We start from the raw sequence: 7,710 nt of genomic DNA on the forward strand, positions 1-7,710 counted from the left end.
GGTTATAGTAGGTGCCATCATGACTTGATAAATCGGGTCGTGACAAATTGGTATCAGAGCCCCAGGTTCGTCGGTCTCACTTGTACAGAGCTAACGTCTAGTAGAGTCCTGCAGATCGGTACGGAGACGTCCGCTACTTATCTTCGAGAGGCTACAGGATGTCTTTAGGAACGTGTTGCTTTTGTATCACTGTCGTGCATTGTGTGTCTTATCGGTTTCTGAAAATCTTACTTGTACCACTCTTTCATAGGGATGGCTCGCACGCGTGGTAGGGCCCCAGCTAGGGGTAGAGGCCGACCTCGAGGTCGTGCTAGACCTACAGCACCACCCCAGGACCGAGAGCAAACTCTGGGTCCGGTGATAGAGCCACCAGCAGCTCCAGCACAGCAGCAACCGATGGGCCCGGGACCAGCCCAGCCACCGCCCGAGCCTGTGGCAGCTCCAGATATACAGGCGATGCTTGTACAGATACTAGCTACCATTGGGGGTATGCAGCAGGCCCCAGCTCCAGCCGTTCCAGTACCGCAGGGCCAGCCTACACCAGCGGCATCGGTTGTTCAGCAGCTAGCGGCACCGATTGTTCAGCCTGACGATTTGGAGAGCGTCATGCCACTACGGGAGCAGAAGATGCTCGGGGTATTCCTTAGACTATCACCGCCGAGGTTTTCTGGGGCAATGGGTGAGGATGCCCACGAGTTTCTACTTACTTGCCGCGAGCGGCTACAGACTTTGGGTTTAGTGGAGTCGAGAGGAGCAGACTTCACTGCTTACAAGTTGGACGGTCCCGCCAGGTAGTGGTGGCGTACATACTTAGAGACCAGGCCAGCTGGGTCTCCACCGGTCACATGGATTGAGTTTTCAGAGGCCTTCTTGGCCCGATTTATTCCCAGGAGCATCAGAGATCAGCTCAGAGATCAGTTTGCTCGGTTAGAGCAGGGCTCCATGACAGTATCAGAGTATGAGGCCTGATTCCACGAGCTCTCCAAGCATGCCGCCATGACATTACCTACCGAGGAGGAGAGGGTTCGTTGTTTTGTTCGGGGTATGAGACTACAGTTGCGGATTGAGACTTAGTCTTTAGTCTCAGCGGGCCGCTCATTTCTGGATGTAGTGGACCATGCCCGCACTATCGAGCAGCTCCGTCGCGAGGCCCAAGGGGGCAGCGACAAGAGAGCTAGACAGGAGGATAGCCATGATATGCGCCGTTTCAGACCTCAAGAGTCTTATGATAAATCTCAGCAGAGGTTTCTGTCGGGTCAGTCTAGTAGCCCCTTCCAGGCTTCTCTCCAGGCATCAGAGGGTGATCAGCACCGCCATATTGGTTTTAGTGCCGGTCCTAGTCGGGGCCGAGATAGTTCACAGATGAGTTCTTCTGGCCGGGGTAGCCGACCTCCACCTCTCAGTCGACAGTCCCAGGGGTGCTATGAGTGTGGGGAGTTAGATCATTGGGCCCGCGAGTGTCCCCATCGCAGGTTAGCCTTACCCGCTCCACAGGCAGCTAGGCATGCGCCAGCGCCAGCACTTCCAGCTAGAGGCAGAGGCCAGGGACAGGACCGTAGGGGTGGTCACCAGGGTATACGGGGTGGTTCCCGAGGAGGCAGGTTAGGGGGCAGAGCCGATGCATAGGGTAGGGGAGTCCAGGCCCACTTTTATGCAGCTCTAGCTAGAGCAGATGCTGAGACCTCGGACGATGTGATCACGGGTACAGTGTTATTATGCCATCAGCCCGCATCCGCTTTATTTGATCCAGGCTCTACTTATTCCTATATATCTGTTTATTGTGCTCCTCGATTGAGTATGATCCCAGAGCTATTGGTTGAGCCGTTGCGTGTTTCAACCCCGGTAGGTGATTCTTTAGTAGTGGATCAGGTATTTAGATCCTGTGTGGTGACTATTCAGAGGCGAGACACTAGGGTTGATCTTATTTTACTTGATATAGTGAATTTTGATTTGATTTTGGGTATGGATTGGTTATCTCCCCACCATGCGGTCTTGGATTGCTATGATAAGACCGTTACTTTAGCCATGCCTGGTATTCCACCAGTGGTGTGGCAGGGCTCTTGTAGTCGCACGCCAGTTGGGGTGATATCTTTTGTTCGGGCCCAGAGGTTGATGGCTAGCAGGTGTTGGCTTATTTAGCTTATGTTAGAGATATTAGTAGGGAGGGTCCTACCGTTGAGTCAGTACCTATTGTTCGAGAGTTTACAGATGTGTTTCTTGTCGATCTGCCTGGTCTCCCTCCTGATCGTGACATTGACTTTTCTATTGAAACAGAGCCGGGTACTAAGCCCATTTCTATACCACCGTACTGTATGGCCCCCGTAGAGCTCAAGGAGCTCAGTGTTCAGATACGGGATCTCTTAGATAAGGGATTCATTCGGCCTAGTGTATCGCCTTGGGGTGCCCCAGTCCTCTTCGTAAAGAAGAAGGACGGTACTATGCGATTGTGCATTGACTACAGGCAGTTGAACAAGGTGACGGTGAAGAACCGTTATCCTATGCCTAGGATTGATGATCTATTTGATCAACTTCAGGGTGCCGTGGTATTTTCTAAGATTGATTTAAGATCTGGCTACCACCAGTTGAGGATTAGGGCAGCAGACGTCCCTAAAACTGCATTTAGGACTCGTTACGGCCATTATGAGTTCCTAGTGATGTCTTTTGGGTTGAATAACGCCCCTGCTGTGTTCATAGACTTGATGACTAGGGTGTTTAGGCCGTACTTGGATTTGTTTGTCATAGTCTTCATAGATGACATTCTAATATACTCGCGGAGCCGGGAGGAGCATGAGCAACAATTGAGGATAGTGCTCCAGACTTTGAGAGGTCAGCGACTTTATGCCAAGTTCTCAAAGTACGAGTTTTGGCTTGAGTCCGTATCATTCTTGGGGCACGCGGTGTCTAAGGATGGCATTATGGTAGATCCCGCTAAGATTGAGGCCATTTGTGATTGGGCTAGGCCCACCTCTGTGACTGAGATTCGTTGCTTCGTCGGATTGGCAGGCTACTATAGGCGTTTTGTTGAGGGATTTTCTACTATAGCAGCGCCTTTGACTCGGTTGACTCGCCAGGATGTTCCGTTTGTGTGGTCGGAGGAGTGTGAGAGGAGCTTTCTGAGGCTTAAGGAGTTGCTTACCACCGCTCCTATATTGACTCTTCCAGTTGAGGGCGAGGGGTTTACTGTTTATTGTGACGCATCCGGCATTGGTTTGGGTTGTGTACTGATGCAGCAGGGCCGCGTTATTGCTTATGCGTCGAGGCAGCTTAAGTCGCACGAGCGCAACTACCCCACTCATGACTTAGAGTTGGCGGCGGTGGTTTTTGCGCTTAAGATTTGGAGGCATTACCTGTATGGAGTTCGATGCGAGATCTATACTGATCACAGGAGCCTTCAGTACATTATGAGCCAGAGAGATCTTAATTCGAGACAGCGTCGTTGGATTGAGCTCCTGAAGGACTATGACCTCTCTATTCTCTACCATCCGGGCAAGGCAAATGTAGTAGCGGACGCCTTGAGTCGGAAGGCAGTGAGTATGGGTAGTCTAGCTTTTCTTTCTACTACGGAGCGACCATTAGCTTTGGACATCCAGTCCTTAGCTAACCGGATGGTACGGCTTGATATCTCTGATTCCCGGTGTGTACTAGCTTATGTGGATGCTCAGTCATCTCTGCTGGATCGGATTCGCAGCCGTCAGTTTGAGGATGAGGACTTAGTGGCACTTCGAGATCGAGTTTTGGGAGGTGACACTGGCCTGGCTACCTTAGATTTAGATGGGGTCTTAAGATTTGGTGATCGACTTTGTGTTCCAAGAGTTGGGGGTTTGATTCAGATGATTCTTACCGAGGCCCATGACTCCAAATATTCTATTCATCCGGGCACAGCTAAGATGTATCGGGACTTGAGACAGCACTACTGGTGGAGCGGCATGAGGAGAGATATTGCGGATTATGTATCGCGTTGCTTGAGTTGTCAGCAGGTTAAGGCCGAGCATTTGAGGCCTGGTGGTGAGCTTCAGAGATTACCCATTCCTGAGTGGAAATGGGAGAGGATCACCATGGACTTCGTTGTAGGATTACCTCGCACTTCCCGTGGTCTTGATAGTATTTGGGTCATCGTGGATCGATTGACCAAGTCAGCACACTTCATTCCTGTCCATACTTCCTACAGTGCTGAGAGGTTAGCCCGTATCTACATTCGAGAGGTGGTTCGTCTTCATGGTGTGCCTGTTTCCATCATCTCAGATCGGGGCCCACAGTTCACATCTAGCTTCTGGAGGACCTTCCAGGATGAGTTGGGTACCCGTGTTGACCTTAGCACAGCTTTCCACCCGCAGACTGATGGTCAGTCGGAGCGCACGATTCAGGTTCTTGAGGACATGTTGCGGGCTTGTGTTATGGATTTTGGGGGTCAGTGGGACCAGTATTTGCCTTTGGCAGAGTTTGCGTATAACAACAGCTACCACTCGAGTATTCAGATGGCCCCATTCGAGGCCTTATATGGTAGGCGTTGTCGCTCTCCAGTTGGTTGGTTTGAGTCTACAGAGCCCAGGCCGCGCGGTACAGACTTGATGCGAGAGGCTTTAGATCATGTGAGGGTGATTCAAGATAGGCTCAGGACAGCCCAGAGTAGACATCAGAGTTATGCAGACCGTAGGCGTCGACCGTTGAAATTTGCTGTTGGTGATAGAGTATTCCTCCGTGTGTCGCCCATGAAGGGTGTAATGAGATTTGGGAGGCGGGGCAAGCTTAGCCCCAGGTATATAGGTCCTTTTGAGATATTGAGGACAGTTGGGGAGGTCGCATATGAGTTAGCTTTGCCCCCGGCCTTTTCAGCTATTCACCCAGTTTTTCATGTTTCGATGTTGCGCCGGTATGTTCCAGATGAGTCCCATGTGATTCAGTATGATGCAGTTGACTTGGATGACAGTTTGAGATACATTGAGGAGCCAGTTGCTATTTTGCCTAGAGATGTCAGACGGTTGCGTTCCAGAGCCATTTCTGTGGTTAAGGTCCGTTGGAGACATCGTCCAGTTGAGGAGGCTACCTGGGAGACCGAGCATGAGATGCGGGCACAGTTCCCCAACTTATTTAAGCATTCAGGTACTTCTTGACTCTTACTTTCGCGGACGAAAGTTCTTTTAGTAGTGGATATTGTAATGACCCTCCAGGTCATTTTTAAATTAAAGCATTCATTGCATCGTTTAGAGCATTCCTGTAGTGACCCCAAGTCATTTATGACTTGCTGGCACTAACTGTTCGGTCGCCTGGTCGTTCGTTTGGGTTTTAGGCCCGTTTCCCTGTTTTGGAGATTTTTATAACTTGAAAAGTTGACTTTGGTCAACCTTCTTGGAAGTCGTGCTCAGATGAAAATTCTGAAAGCTAGGTTAGCTTCGGAATATCAATTTTGGTCTAGAACGACCCTTTGTTCACTTCGCGAGGCTTTAGATGGCAGTTGTGGAATCTGGCTCAAAACGATACTGGGTGTGGGACCCACTTTTCATCGAAGCGAGCTCCAAATGGAAATTCCGCCTTAACCGTTGAGGCCGAAATATCGTTTCCAATCAGATTCCATATATAGTTTGTATTTTTCCGACTCCGAACGAGTCCGAAACATCGTCCATTTTTCTTTCACAACTTCAACATAAGATTTCTCCTTCATTTTGAGTCCAAATTAGGTGCTTCAAAAGGCTAACTTCGAGAGAATTTCGTGGGGAATTTAGAGGTGAACTCAGAAACGCGAGGGGAGGCTTCATTTGAGGTAAGGAATCGAATTTAGCCACTGTTAGAGTGTTGTTCGGAATGAATTGTTGTTGAATTTTGAAATGTGAGATCTTGATCATCTTAAGTCCGTTTTGAGTCATTCTTGAGGCTAACTTGTAGAGTTTTTCGCAAGGATCGTCGTGGTATAATCTGTTTGGGTTGAAAGGGTCTCGTTTTTCCAGAAATTGGTGATCAAGGGGCTGCCCATTTTAATTGTTGTGGCTGATTTGCTATGTTTTAAGCATCTGTTTGTGCTAAATTTTGGCGTATTAGTTTAGTAAGGTATTTGGGACGTTTTCACAGATTCGTTTTCGAGATTCCAATTGTGGGCCCTACAATCCCGTTTTAGATCCAATTTTGGGTCCGTCTCCGAAAAATATAATTTTAGTGTCAACATATTCGTAATGACAAGGTGATTAACCTTTTGTTAGTGGAGAAGCATTTGGAGACCGTTCGGAGGGGAAAAGTTCCGGTACCGTGAGTTGGAGCACGCGTGGTCGGCTTTCAGGTAGGCTATGGCTTTCCCTCGTGAGATTGAGCATGTTTAGCCATTTGTTTATTGATTTGCTTGAGTATGGAGGGGTTCGGGTGCCGAGCATGCTAAATTTATATAATCCCTGCCTTAGACCTTATTTTGGGAAAGTGTTGGATTATGACAGCATGTCTCTTAATATTATTGAATATCCATATCTTGTGGTGTATATGATAATATTGATTTGAAGTATGGTTGGCCTTAGTCTAGGCTTAGACTAGTGTTGCCATAGACTTGCGAGGTTTCGGATGTCGTTGGGTAGTAGAACTTTTTCCGACGTCGTTTCGGACGGTCAACTCCTTGTAGACCGATATAGCAGACTTGAGTCTGATAGTGTGAGCCTTAGCTACGCGGTAACTCAGCTTATGACCTTGTATCCATAATAACCTACTTTTCTATCGGCTACAGTACCCGGTTAGAGCCCGTCGTCCAGCTTACTTATGTCCAGGCTTAGCTACAGTACCCGGTTAGAGTCCGTGGTCCAGCTTACCTATGAGCTGGGTTTGGCTACAGTACCTTGTTAGAGTCCGTGGTCCAGCTTACTTATGTCCAGGCTTAGCTACAATACCCGGTTAGAGTCCGTGGTCCAGCTTACCTGTGATCTGATTTTGGCTACAGTACCCGGTTCGAGTCCGTGGTCCAGCCCACCCGTGCCCGACCTTTGGCTATAGCACCCGGTTCAAGTCCGTTGTCCAGCCCATATAGGTTGACTCATTAGCTATAGTACCCGGTTCGAGTCCGTGGTCCATCTTGCACGTGGTGTATTCTCAATTTCTCACTAAAGCTTCAGTTTAGTCTTGATTACTCTCATCTATAGGTTGAGGTTTTGAAGGTTGGAGAGATTCTGATTAAGGTCCGAGACGTAATGAGATCCTGGAATATAATTGGGAATGGTTCAGTTAAAAGTCCAGAAATTGGTAATATTGTGATAGACCTTCTAGCTCCATTATTTTACTTCAACTACCGGTGCATTTGCCGGGCTTATGGGGGTCCGTGCATGTGGTTTCTTTTATTGTGCACGAGCGTACCCGTCGGGTTTATGGGAGCCTGGCGGAGTTAGTTAGATTACTTGTCTTTGTTGCCGGTACGCTCGTGTACATACCCCCCATTTACTTCTCTTTGCACTTGATGTGAACCTTTATTGGCATTTCAGTTCACTTTTGCTTATCTTGCTCAGTCGGGCTATGATGCCTACTGGGTACCTGTTGTTTTGGTACTCATGCTACGCTCTGCATCTATTTCGTGATGCAGGTCCGAGCACTAGTAGCCAGCGTTGATCGAGCTTGGAGTAGACTTATCTGGAGACGGGGGTAAGCACAAGGCGTTTTGTACTATTTCAGTCTCCATCTGTATATATAGACTTGTCTTCTTCTTTTCGAGACACTCCAGTCTCTGTTGTCCACTTTTGGGACTTATAC

At 48.6% G+C, this 7,710-nt stretch overlaps 1 pseudogene; it reads left to right on the forward strand.

Annotated features, from left to right (window-relative positions):
* The first annotated feature begins 396 nt into the window (after positions 1-396).
* LOC125858273 (uncharacterized) lies at positions 397-7,352 on the forward strand (annotated as a pseudogene).
* Positions 7,353-7,710: the final 358 nt, after the last annotated feature.

The sequence above is a fragment of the Solanum stenotomum genome, chromosome 1 (assembly GCF_019186545.1).
Source record: "Solanum stenotomum isolate F172 chromosome 1, ASM1918654v1, whole genome shotgun sequence".
NCBI classification, from domain to species: Eukaryota; Viridiplantae; Streptophyta; class Magnoliopsida; order Solanales; family Solanaceae; genus Solanum; species Solanum stenotomum.